This window comes from Ambystoma mexicanum, chromosome 7p, assembly GCF_040938575.1.
Source record: "Ambystoma mexicanum isolate Mex_15411 chromosome 7p, UKY_AmexF1_1, whole genome shotgun sequence".
Lineage (NCBI taxonomy): Eukaryota > Metazoa > Chordata > Amphibia > Caudata > Ambystomatidae > Ambystoma > Ambystoma mexicanum.
The window spans coordinates 963,116,133-963,130,260 of NC_090939.1; the positions used below are offsets into that span (position 1 = coordinate 963,116,133).

Genomic DNA, 14,128 nt, shown 5'->3' on the forward strand with positions numbered 1-14,128 from the left:
ATTTTTATATCGTCCAAAATTTGCAGAGTAATATTCACATAAGTGCTTGTTTTGTAGCGGTCAGTTGGCCTGGGAAGCCAAAAGTAGCTCCTACTAGCTGTTGGTGTCAAGCTAACCAGACTCTTTTAGGCCACAAGCAGGAGCTAAATGTCTCCCAGGCCCCTCATTTTCAAACCCTGCAGTTAACTTCCCTAGCATTCATTTAAGGGGTGGAGGCCAGGTCCATAAACCATTTGAAATCAACATGGACATGTCCTTTTGCTAACTTGGCCTGCCTCTCCAGACCCACCCATGTTTGTCCGTTCTCAGTCTTGTTTCAAGGGATGATGAAACCTTCAAACAGAGGGAGGACAACCCGACCCTGCTTGGTTTTTCTGGTAAGCATATCCCACAGAAGCCAGTGTCTCTTACATACTCCCCAGAGGATGGTTTTCTTTCACTTTTATTTTTATTGAACCTTTTTCTTTAAACGGTACATTATGTTTCAAACAAAAACACCAATTAGCACCAACCTTTTTATACCCCCCTTCCCTTTTCCTTCCCCCGCACTTTAGCTACTGTGCCCGAACATCTGGTGGGATCATACAACTAAATAGAATTGACTCCAAACCTTTAGCCTTAGCTGGCAAAGTGGGTTCTACGTATGGAGCCTATGCATTACCAATTACCCCTTTGACCTCGGGGGCCAGGAGCATAGCACAAAAGTAGACATACACACGGATTAAAAGTCTTAGGACATCACAACCTTCTTTTAACAATACAGCACTGAAACAAAAAGCTTTCCATCTTATCGTTAACAATCGCTGTCAGTTTTTCATAAGTAAAGATACCCCATAGTTTAGTGAGCCATTCCTTTTTGGTCAGAGCAGTCGTGTGTTTCCATTTCTGATCCAGTGCCACCCTTCCGGCCCTTTACATGGCTTCCACAATTTTCGGGAATATATTTGTTTCAGAGTCAGGGGAAGGGACACCAAGCAACATTTCCAGGGGGTGCAAATTCGGGGAAACTCCGACCATATCCTTGATCCAGCTCAAGACTTTAGCCCAGTAAACCTGAATGGGCAGGTACTCCCACCACGCATGGTACCAAGTTCCCTGTTGGCCACATTCCCTTGGGCAGCGAGGAGAGGCACCTGCAAACATTTTAGATAGCCTAGCTGGCGGCAGATGCCAAGAGTGGAGGATTTTAAAGTTGTGTTCCATCACTGCTGTATACAGAGAACCAGCCAGCTTTACTTTACAGACTTTAACCCAGGTTCTCGTCTTCTATTTCCACACCCACCCTTATGAACCCCGGGACCTGGGGCCATTTAAGACGAGGTAGCAATACTTCGAGATAGATAGGGATGCAGAATTTGCTCATACATCAATAATCAAACAGACTCAGGAAGTTGGCAAAACTCAGTACTGTTTTATTAACAATGATCTAAAACTGGGAGTTACAACGGGCATCAACGGGTGGTCTCTCGATTTCTCTTACTCAAGAGTCTCAATGCATCACATAAAGAAACACAACTTTATACTGAAAATTCATCACTACTGATGTCAACCTACATGGCAAATAAGAAAGCCTACTCGGGAATGTGATAGGCTTAAAGGGAACATCTAGGTATACTTTCCATACTGACAGGGGATGTGCTTGGATCTCTAAAATCAGGTGGACAACTAAGCCCATCCCAAGTGCAAGTCATCTTCCGTGTCATCCTAATACTCGGCACTCTATTGGTTACATAAACTATAGGGCTCTTTGGTACGTGGCCCTCTACAATTGGTTGGCACGCTTGTACCCTTCTGGAATATTCCACTTGCTAGCAGCAAGCAAGCTGGTTGGCCTGGTCATGCCTCCCCACCCAATTAGCCCAACATCTATCATCACTCCTACGGTCTGTCATTCAATTAGGCTTTGAACTCGGCCTTGTATACGCTCACTGTGCCTGAGAATATAAGGGAGTGTGGCACGGCCTTATATTCTAGTTTTGGTGTAGCTCGACCCAAAGTCTAGTTCAATCTGACCATGTGACTGGAGACCACGTTTTTACGAGCTCTTTGCTGCATAAAATAATATTAAATGATGAACTCTTGGCACCTTCAGTGTTCTTCCATTTCACCTCAAACAGAAGTTTGTTTCTTTCTCAAGTTAATATAGCTTCTTTGACGGACAACCAGGCACACGTTGGCCCTGACTTTTGGTTCTGGGCCAACCAGCCTTTCTTGAATTCTTCTTCACCATTAGCTCTTTTCACCTGTGCCACACTTCAAGCGCTTTCCATTCACAGGGTTCATGTTTGATAAGGTGCTTTGTGGAACATCCAGATTCTATACATTCGTATGTATATACATTAGCGCATCGCCACAATATGTTTACTATGTAGCCAGTCTCAGGATTACTTCGTCTACTTGCGTTACAGCATCTGTACAGTTGTAAAATGACTTTGCATTTTCTTCAGTGTTTCTTCGCACAAGCAATCTTAATTTCGATCCCGAAATGTTGCCTTACTTCGATACCTCATCCTCAGATCCTACAGAAAGTCTATATTCTACGTTCATTTGTGTCTCTTCTGGGTGCGTCAGTTCTGCTTCATGTGACGTCGGCAGTCTTCTTTTTCATGCTTCTTCTGGAACTTCTTTCAGAAGACCATTATTTCTTCGTGAATGAATATAGGGTTTTCTCAATGGATACCTTGTCTCAAGAATTCTTTGCGTTATAGGTATCCTCACTGGTACTGCCCATGTCACAATTTCCAGTTCCCAACATATAGGCAACATGAGGGCGGAGCTTCTGGTGGGGGTATTTGGCTCTTCATCTACACTCCCCCCTCTTGGCGATTCATCAACCACTCTCTCATCAATCTTCACATCAAGACATCCTCGTCTGAAGAAGTGCTTCTTTGGAGTGCATATCTTTATGACTCCTTTTAGGCATCCTGTTGATTTTACATGCTCATCAACACTCCAGGTCATAAGGCTACATTGTCCATTCGGACTGCAATAGATACATCTTTCCATTCTTGTGGTTCTTTGGATACAGGAACTTTGTTCCCTCAGGTGCATGAATACTGGCCTTTACGTAGTCTCCGATTTCTTCATCTGTCAACTTTTTAGGTTTGAATCCTGATTCGACATCAATCACAATCTTCATTCCTACTGCTTTCTTTGCAGTCTTCCTGCATTGTGTGATTATTATCCTTGATTACACAGAATCCAAACATGATCATAACAAGCAGGGTGCCAAGGAACTTGAAAATGTTCCCCATCCATTGTGAAACCCATGAGAATATTGACACAACCCAGCTGCCATCTTCAATGTCTTGCGCTTCATCTTTCATCTTGACGTGTAAGTTTGTCAGCATCGTTATGGCCTCCATTTAGGTGCCATTCCTGTCATTGTGAGAAGGTATGAATGTGCAACATGATTTTCTGATTTTGGGACAAACATCCATCCATAGCTGTAATCATATCCAAGACATATCTGTTCTGAAGAGTCATCAGGCATATGGCTCTCAGCTCCTCCTTGATAGCACTGAATCCCTTTAGAGTGGTGTTAATCGTCTGTAGAGGCTCCCATCTGGTGATCTGCAACCACTTGGCACTTGCCATTGTCTGGATCCCAGGCATAAAGATAACAGTAAAAACCAAAGCAGTCTTGCTGAACAATCGATGTTCATATGGAATTGCATCAAAAGCTTCTATCAATTTGGCTGAGAAATAGTTTCTTCTCTTTATTCGATTAAGGAGTTCAGCAGATCTTCCTCAGATGAGCATCTGCTTTTGGAAACTTGCCAATGTTCAGGTCGCTTTTTGGAATTGCCAATGCTGGAACTTGAACAATCACTATAGAACTTATTCCTCCCCAATCTCTGGGTAGCTTCATGTAAGCTCTGGATCCACAGGCCCAGTAGTGGTCCATAATCACTACTGTCCCATCATTCATTCCTGGCACATCGAAGATTCGACCGCACTGCTGATTCTCTCCAACTTTTTTCGTGCCATTGTTTCTGAAGCATATCTCTCCACTAGCCAAAGGCACTATCTGCAATGGGCCACCTTTGTCTTCGACCCACATCAGAAGCTTTGCAAGCCTCGGCCAGAGAGGTTTGCATCCATTTTCCACTTGTTCAATAACTAGTTTGTGATGACCAGTTACTGCTACAGCTCTGCATACAATACATACAACTATGCCTTCTTCCCAACTATCTGGAGATAGTATTGTTCCCCAGATTCACATATGGCCTCTTTCCTTGCAGCTTCGAACTTCATCAGTTTTCCCTTGGCAGTTGAGCTTCCCATTTATCTCCCATCTAATTCCAGCTCCCTTCATGCCAGCCTGTTCGTATCTTATCACATGATCTCTGGTGTGTGCTCTTTCTCTTGTCTTCAAATCTTGGACATTATCATCTTCTTTTGGGGCTGACTATTCTGTCACCCATACCAACGAGGCTGTTCGACCCTGGAACAGACCTCTTTTATGACAGAGCGCAAGGTGAGTCGGGCAATGTGCTGTTTGGACATCTGTCTCTATACCTATGAATATCTTGGACTTTCTAATACCATAAGATAGGAGAGCGCATACATAGCAATCCTCCTCAGAAGGGCTTTTTCCCACTTCTTTCATGTGTTGATACCACATGTTGTTTCCCAAATGTGCTGTACTGTCTAAATAGTCCTTTAATTCGTAATCATCGTCCCTTGCACTTCTCTTGGGTCTCTTTCCTGTATAGTGAGTATGCACCCAATGATCATGGATCAAATCAAAAAGACCTCCCTCCAAAGGGAAGTATAGGGCCATCCGTCACAGAAATAGGTGCCTTCTCATATGCTACTGGTGTAGGAATAATAAGATATGGCCACAGCCTTCTTACAGTGTCCAATTCTGCAAAGCTGACTGAAGTGGGAAGGATTAACTGAACTCCATCCCTTTTGGAACCATTAAAGTAAAACGTGTCCATCAATAGAAACAGAAAAACAATAATAGATGCTGAACAGGCATATATTATGCACCAATACATCAGACTCCACCATCAGTGTCTCTCCACATGTCGTTGACTCACCTCACTCTCTGGAATTGCAATAGACCACATTATGCCTGTAATTACTTTTAAGGAAGGAAAAACGTCTTTAATCGGGCAATCTCGTAAAATGCTCAGGTAACTGTCTGATTTGCTCTATAACTGCTGCCAATAATCGTCTAATCGCTGGGCCATTCTTAGGATCTTGGATAAAAGTGCTATCATCAGTGCTGCGCCCAACAAGAGCAGGCTAAGCTCAGAGTATAAAAACAAAGACCACAAGAAGTAGTCTGTCTACATCAACATCTGACAGGGCCATTTATACCTCCAAAGAGAAACTATGTGAGAAACGAGTCGGGGAACTGCTCCCTTTTTCAGTCGTCGAAAAGCCAGTCTAAATCAGGAATTTTTCATTTACTACAGCACTTCCTAAGGTCCAATGCCAACAAACTCCTGTGGCTCAAGAACAGTAACTTTCTAATTTCTGGCTATAATGTCCATAAGGAGTGTTTCAGGGGAGCCACAGTCCAAATGTACACTTTTGTCTATCTACTGGATAGTCTTTGCGTCCTTCTTCCCCGTCATCGATCGAGTCTGCACTTGCTGAACTACTTCTTCTCGACTTACGTCAGAATGGGTTGGGCGTATGTCGGCCTCTCTGTAACGCTCACCTGGCTCCCACGGAGGCGCTGACCTGGTCTTGATTGCTGTGACCTCTTCAAGCGTGATGCGCAGGATTCGAAACACCGACTGAACTGGACCCCCAAATCTGGCTTGTCTGGCCCGTAGAAAAATCTTTCTGTAGGTGGAGAAAGGGGATTAACTGTCTGCAGAGTATTGTGATTGCTTCCCACCTCCCCTTTGCTCTTCTCTGACCACCTCCGAAATCCCCAATCAAGGCCCGCAGTAGACCATTTGCATTCCACTATAACTCAAGCATTCAAGAATGCAACTGCCCATTTGCAACAAGCGAAAGAGAAATACAAGAAAAATGCAGATCTGCATCGGAAGGAGGCGCCTTCATACCAAATAGGAGACCAAGTATGGTTGGCTACCAAATATCACCTTAATGTTTGAATGGATGAGCTCTCCATCCTGCTTCTGGTGCAGGGGCGCGTATTTGACCAGTTACTTCACTGGTTTCGGAAGGCGAAATGCCGTAAGTATGCAGTTTAAAAAGTTCCAGAGTACAGTCTGCTCTTTGTTTGCTTTTCTTAACCTGCGATCTGTCCTTATTTTCAGGTGCAGAGTGGAAGTGATGCTTCGAGGGATATTGCCGGAGATAAACTCAGGTGAGTTCGTGATAAAATGATCCCTTTAAATGTCTTTGAATCCGTCTAGTAATGTCTTTCTTTTTTCCCCTTAGGGGCCGGGGTGCGGTACCAGGCCAAGAAGTGGCGCCGACCCGAAATTAGGAGTGCTTCCGTCAAATATGGCCAGGTAAGTCTTGTGACGGAAAATCAGGCTTTCCTCATTTGTTCCTCCTGCTCACCTTTTGTCTCTTCTTCTCCCCTGCAGGTGCAGAGATGTGGCGGAATGCCCAGAAGGTCGCGGTGGATAGCGAAGAGCCCACGAGGCAGGTGAGTGATGTGCGGCACTGCAACAAGTAGCGCGATGCTTTTAAAGAATGTCTATCTTCAGGATCGCTGGCGTGATGGTTCCGGACACAGGTAGGAAGTTAGATTAAGTTCTTGGTTTTCACCTTTTCTCTTCCCTTCCTTCCTTTCAGGTATCCCAAGATCGAGGCGGGCGTGGCTGGAGGCAAGATGCAGGAGCAAGCACGGTGAGCGTTCAGCTGCTAGATGCAGAGCAACGCGAAGCACGTGTGGCAGTCCGGGCGTGGTTTAAATAGCCTTGGAAGAAGTTCCAGGTAAGTATTCTTCCACTGTCCCAACCCAAGTAAAATAGTTCCTTTGATAAAATAGTCCCTCCTAAGCCTCATTTGGCTTGAGGCTTCATGCAGCATGGTCTGCGTCAGGTAAGTGCACCAAACACCCTCTTTTATGAGCCTGGCGCCTATGGCGCCAGGACTGATGTCCAACATGAGCCTGGCGCCAAAGGCGCCAGGACAAAGTCCAAAGAGCCCCTATTAAGGGCTGCTGGGCTTTTACCCGAGGGCATGATGCCTGCTCCCGGGGGTGCTGGGCCTGTCCTGGTGCTCCGGGGGTAGGCATCATGATAGCACGCCCCTCCCCCCCCCCAAGGCCCCTCCCAAGGTCGTTCCCTCTGGAGGTTTCGGTTTGTTTGGGAAATCCCGATGGAACTTTTTTACCAGCCGAGGTGCATGTACGTGGTCGCTGGGTTCCCAAGACCTTTCCTGAGGCCCGTACCCTTTCCAATCAATTAGATAGAAAAGTTTTGATTTTGAAATTTTAGAATCCAAAATGTTCTTCACCTCGAATTCAGGCTCCCCATCTATCTGAATTGGTTATGGTGGCTTTATTAATCTGGTTCCTGGTTGCACTGGTTTCAAAAGTGACCCATGAAAAACGGGATGAATCCGCATGTTAGCTGGCAGATCGAGCTTGACTGCCACTGGATTAATGATAGCTTTGATCGAATAAGGGCCCAAATACCTTGGATTAAAAGTTCGAGGTCCCTTGAGCAATAAATGTTTGGTAGCCAACCATACTTGGTCTCCTATTTGGTATGAAGGCGCCTCCTTCCGATGCAGATCTGCATTTTTCTTGTATTTCTCTTTCGCTTGCTGCAAATGGGCAGTTGCATTCTTGAATGCTTGAGTTATAGTGGAATGCAAATGGTCTACTGCGGGCATTTCAAGGCTCAGAGGAGAGTCCAGGTCTGAAGTACGAGGGTGATGTCCATATAGGGTGTAAAAGGGGCTTTGTCCAGTTCCAGAGTGCGCCGAGTTATTGTATGCATATTCGGCCACCCATAACAAATCCTTCCAATTACCCTCCGATTGGTGCAACATACACCGTAGGTATTGTTCAAGGGTCTGGTTCGTTCTCTCCGTCTGACCATCGGTCTGTGGGTGATGGCTGGTTGAGAGTCTTACGTCGATTTGTGCCAGTTGACAACACCTTTTCCAAAAATGTGAAATAAACTGGCTTCCCCGGTCGGAGATTAATATGGACGGAATCCATGCAAGCGGATGATATTTTCGAGGAATTCCTTAGCAAGGACAGAAGCTGAAGGTAATCCTTTCAACGGAATAAAATGAGCCATTTTAGAAAATAGATCCACCACAACCAGAATAGTATTGTATCCATTACAAGGGGGCAGGTCCGTGATAAAATCTATTGACAAGGTGTGCCAAGGCGCTGGTGGAATGTCTAAAGGCTGAAGAAGACCGGCGGGTTTTGTCTTTTGGCCTTTGTTTTGGGCGCAAACTCCACAGGACATCACGAAAGATTTAATATCCCTTCGCCAGCAAGGCCACCAGAATTGTCGTTTAATTTTTTCCTCAGTTTTGGCAATGCTAGGATGTCCTTCCATCAGGGTATCATGATGACGGGAAATAACCAGTTCTTGTAATTCCTTTTCTGGCAGAAATAAGCGTCCTTGGAAGTAAGGTAGGCCATCGTTGACCGAAAAGTAAGACCCCCTTTGGATCCAATCCTGCAAGGCGGTAGAGTGCAGGAGTTGTTTTACTCGTGCTTGAATATCTTCAAAGGTTTGTAAGGAGGTTAATCCCAAAATTCTTTGTTCGGGAATGATCGGCACAGGTTCTGAATTAGTGTCTATTTCTCCCATTCCTATTCTAGATAGTGCGTCTGCTTTGCCATTCTTACAGCCGGGACGGTAAGTGATTACGAAATCAAACTCAGCAAAGAACGAAGCCCATTGGAGCTGACGTGGTGATTGAGCCTTGGCAGTCTTTAAATATTGTAAATTTCGGTGATCAGTGATCACGGTGGTGGTGTGCCTGGCGCCAAGAAGATAATGCCGCCAAGCCTTAAAGGCGGACTTAATGGCTAATAATTCCTTATCGGTAATTGCATAATTTACCTCAGGCGGTGAGAACTTTCTGGACCAAAATGCTACAGGATGCAGTTGGTTGGTTTCAGGGTCTCTCTGAGACAGGACAGCTCCCATTGCTCAACTGGACGCGTCAGTTTCGACTATGTATGGGAGATCGGGACGCGGGTGCTTCAAAATAGGTGCAGACGTGAATTTAGCTTTCAATTCCTGAAAGGCCTGTTCGGCTTCCTTGGTCCATTCGAAACGTTTATTTTTCCGCAAAAGTGCAGTGATGGGTTGTACTACACGTGAAAATTCCGGAATAAATCTGCGATAAAAATTGGCAAAACCCAGCATGCTTTGGACCCCTTTTACCGAGCTAGGAGATGGCCATTTGAGGATGGCCTCCACTTTCCGTGAGTCCATTTGGACCCCATTAGGTGTCAGGATGAATCCAAGAAACTCCACCTCGGTGGTATGGAAAACACACTTTTCCAGCTTAGCAAACAGTTTGTGCTGGCGCAATTTCTCAAGGACGGCTCGGACATGCTTTCTGTGATCAGATTCCGAAGAGGAGTACACAAGAATGTCATCGATATATACGACAACACAAACATCGATAAGTTCCCGAAGGACATCGTTCATGAAGAATTGGAAGACAGCAGGCGCGTTGCACAACCCAAAAGGCATCACCTGGTATTCGAATAAACCATATTTTGTACGGAAGGCCGTTTTCCATTCGTCGCCTTCTTTTACTCGCACCAGATGATAAGCCCCCCGGAGATCTAACTTGGTGTATACTCAAGCGTCCTTCACCTGGTCAAGGAGTTCAGGGATCAAAGGCAGAGGGTAACGGTTTTTAACCGTTATCTGGTTCAATGCGCGGTAGTCGATACAAGTTCTAAGGTCGCCTTCTTTTTTGGGCACAAAGAACAAAGCCGAGGATGCCGGGGACTTTGACGGGCGAATGAAACCATTGGCTAGGTATTGATCTAAATATTGTCTCAAATGCCAATTCTCAGGTTCAGTAAGGGCATAAATCCTGCTACAAGGGGGTTGTGCACCGGGCACCAGATCGATTTGGCAATCGTACAATCTGTGGGGGGGTAACGTGTTGGCCTGTTCCTTTTGGAAGACGTCCTGAAAGTCTTGGTATTCCGGAGGTAGTTGCATGGAGACGGAGGTTACAGATGCTAGACTAATCTTCAGATTTTCTGGGTAGCAGGTTTGTGCACAATCCGGGAAGGTTATTCTCTTTGCTCGCCAATCAATTCGAGGATTATGTGTCTCTAACCAAGGAATTCCAAGAATAACCTGAAACTGTGGGGCCTTGATTACGTCAAACACAACTGCCTCCCGATGGCCGTCCGGACCAATAAGAGTCACCTCAGTAGTGGAATGTGTTACCGGTCCTGAGGCAATTTCAGTTCCATCGACTGTGGTGATGACATCTTTGCTGGTTTTTGGACGCAGAGGGAGGTTAATCCTAGAGACCAATTCACGATCCACATAGTTTCCTATAGCCCCACTATCGATGTATGCCTTTATTGCATGCAATCGCTTAGGCTGTTCCGGATCTACGAGAACCATTGGCACAATGAAATGCGAGGTCTGAGAGTTAGTTTTCAAGCTCGGCAAGCGGACCCCTATGCTTGTCGGGCGGAGTCGTTTCCCGAAACAGTCTTCATGGTTTTTATCAGCGGCTCCTACCCCCTTCTTGGGCGGTTTTGCCGGGCAATCTCGTAGAAAGTGTCCAGAGTTCCCACAATAAAGACATCATTTTAACTGCCGCCTCCTTTCACGTTCCTTTTGGGTTAAAGGTCCTCTAACCCCTCCAATTTGCATAGGCTCGGAGACATCGGCACCCTTGGGAGTGACGTGGGTCTTGACCAACACCCGGGTTTCAAACTTGGACCGATCCGCTTTTCGGTTTTGGAGCCTGTGATCCAATTGGACCACTAAGTCTATATATTCTGTGCATTCTTGGGGCGGATTTACAACTTGGGCCAAGACATCTTTAAGTTCTCTGCGTAGACCCCGATAGAATAATGTGATTCTTTTATCCTCTGGCCACCCAGTTTCCACGATTAGTCTGTTAAAGGTTGCTATGTAGGAGAGGAGGTCTTGGTTGCCCTGTCGCAGGGATAGAAGTTCATCATCCAGAGCTTGTCCCTGAGAATGTCGAGCAAATAATCTCTCCATGCTTGCTTGAAATCCTTGGAAATCCCGGAGGATTGGGTAATCTTGAGTAACCAGTGGTACTGACCAATCGGCAGCACAGCCGCTAAGGTATGACAACACAAAACTACCTTGGTCTGGTCATTAGGGAAGGCCCCAGATCTGCATAGGAAGTGCAAACGACATTGATTCATGAATACGGCGAACCGTTTGGGGTCCCCAGCAAAGCGTTCAGGTGGGGCCAGCGGCATATTTCCAGGTAGATTGATTTGCACAGGGTTACTTGAAGCCACAGGAACAGAATTCTCCCCGGAACCAGGTAGAGGGGTTTGCCCAGCTTGACCTTGCAATACCTGCCTAGCCAGGTCATCCGTTCGTTCCTTAGATACGATTATTTCCCTCCTGAGGGCATTAGTCTCTTGACGAGCGGCATGTACGCTCACCTGGCTCCCACGGAGGCGCTGACCTGGTCTGGATTGCTATGACCTCTTCAAGCGTGATGCGCAGGATTCGAAACACCGACTGAACTGGACCCCCAAATCTGGCTTGTCTGGCCCGTAGAAAAATCTTTCTGTAGGTGGAGAAAGGGGATTAACTGTCTGCAGAGTATTGTGATTGCTTCCCACCTCGCCTTTGCTCTTCTCTGACCACCTCCGAAATCCCCAATCAAGGCTCACCTTAATGTTTGAATGGATGAGCTCTCCATCCTGCTTCTGGTGCAGGGGCGCGTATTTGACCAGTTACTTCACTGGTTTCGGAAGGCGAAATGCCGTAAGTATGCAGTTTAAAAAGTTCCAGAGTAGAGTCTTCTCTTTGTTTGCTTTTCTTAACCTGCGATCTGTCCTTATTTTCAGGTGCAGAGTGGAAGTGATGCTTCGAGGGATATTGCCGGAGATAAACTCAGGTGAGTTTGTGATAAAATTATCCCTTTAAATGTCTTTGAATCCCTCTAGTAATGTCTTTCTTTTTTCCCCTTAGGGGCCGGGGTGCGGTACCAAGCCAAGAAGTGGCGCCGACCCGAAATGAGGAGTGGTTCCGTCAAATATGGCCAGGTAAGTCTTGTGACGGAAAATCAGGCTTTCCTCATTTGTTCCTCCTGCTCACCTTTTGTCTCTTCTTCTCCCCTGCAGGTGCAGAGATGTGGCGGAATGCCCAGAAGGTCGCGGTGGGTAGTGAAGAGCCCACGAAGCAGGTAAGTGATGTGCGGCGCTGCAACAAGTAGCGCGATGCTTTTAAAGAATGTCTATCTTCAGAATCGCTTGCGTGATGGTTCCGGACACAGGTAGGAAGTTAGATTAAGTTCTTGGTTTTCACCTTTTCTCTTCCCTTCCTTCCTTTCAGGTATCCCAAGATTGAGGCGGGCGTGGCTGGAGGCAAGATGCAGGAGCAAGCACGGTGAGCGTTCAGCTGCTAGATGCAGAGCAACGCGAAGCACGTGTGGCAGTCCGGGCGTGGTTTAAATAGCCTTGGAAGAAGTTCCAGGTAAGTATTCTTCCACTGTCCCAACCCAAGTAAAATAGTTCCTTTGATAAAATAGTCCCTCCTAAGCCTCATTTGGCTTGAGGCTTCATGCAGCATGGTCTGCGTCAGGTAAGTGCACCAAACACCCTCTTTTATGAGCCTGGCGCCTATGGCGCCAGGACTGATGTCCAACATGAGCCTTGCGCCAAAGGCGCCAGGACAAAGTCCAAAGAGCCCCTATTAGGGGCCGCTGGGCTTTTACCCGAGGGCATGATGCCTGCTCCCGGGGGTGCTGGGCCTGTCCTGGTGCTCCGGGGGTAGGCATCATGACACTCTCCAGCGTAGACTTTCACATCTCCCAAGTGAATCCAAGCTCACCTCCCCAAGACTTTAACTGCTGAAGGAGTAATGCCTTCTACAACATAAGGGCCACTAAATCTGGGCTTGTGCCACTTTCTAGTAAAGATCCTAATTAGAACAGTATCTCTGGTAAAGAGTTTAGGAACACATAGCTTTTCAAGTCCGGTTGGTGTATTGTCTTCATCTGCGTCCTGAGACCGACACCCCTTCCGCTTGAGTTGATCTGAAATGACAGAGATACTAGCGGTCATACATGTTAAGTAGGCATGTAACTAATTTCCTAACAGTTCTGCTGTTGTCTGGGCATCACTCCTAGTCCTCGATGGAGGAGTCAGAGCGGTTCTCATCCGCCTCCCTCTAACTAGTTCTTGGGGTGTGAGGTGGTGGTCAGATCCGGGCTGACTTCTCAGTGCATATAATGCAAGGGGTAGGCAATGTAGCTACCCCTTCTTCAGTGTCAATTTCAGCTTTGCTAACCTCTCCTTGAGAAGACCATTGAGTCTCTCACATTCCGCGTTCGCTTGCAGGTGATAAGCAGAAGAAAACTTGTGTTTAATACTAAGCAAGAGGCTAATCTGTTTGAATACCTAATTCACTAAATGAGGTCGATTATCTGATCTCAGCACCTCACATACTCTCCATCTAGGAAATACTTCTCGAACTAAAAACTTTGCAGCGCAAGTGGCATCAGGATGTGTGCGTGGACCAGCTTCAATCCATCTCAAAAAGGTGCACAATATCATATACCTGTATCCATGAAATACTTGCAGCATATCGACAAAGTCAATATGGAAATGCTGAAAAGGACCATTTGGTCGAGGAATCACTCCTTTGATTGTTTGCAGCGTGTGCCCAGCAGTAAACCTTTGACATATGATGCAATTTACTACATAATAAGCAATGCGTTCGAATAGGTTCGGTACGAACCAGTCCTCCGCAATGGTTGCTGCGAGGCTCTCCCTAGTGACATGCGCAGGGTAGTGTAGCTGTTCTAACTCCACCCTTAATAAGGCTACAGGCATCACCGGTTACCAGTGCTGTCCTGTTGCCACAGTGCTTCAGAAAGGGATAAAGAACACCCCCTCCGTGTACACAGTTCTTTTGCTTCCTGTGGCACTCCACCTTGCATTTCCATCAATTGTGCTCTTGACAAACGATTAAACCCTTCATTCACAACCATTATCACAACCATTTTTTCT

The 14,128-nt window shown here is 46.2% G+C and overlaps 1 protein-coding gene across 5 annotated transcripts in view; it reads left to right on the forward strand.

The window, feature by feature from the left end:
• The window catches only part of GK (glycerol kinase), a 2,191,429-nt gene that overhangs the window by 218,573 nt on the left and 1,958,728 nt on the right, over positions 1–14,128 (forward strand). The window lies entirely within an intron of this gene.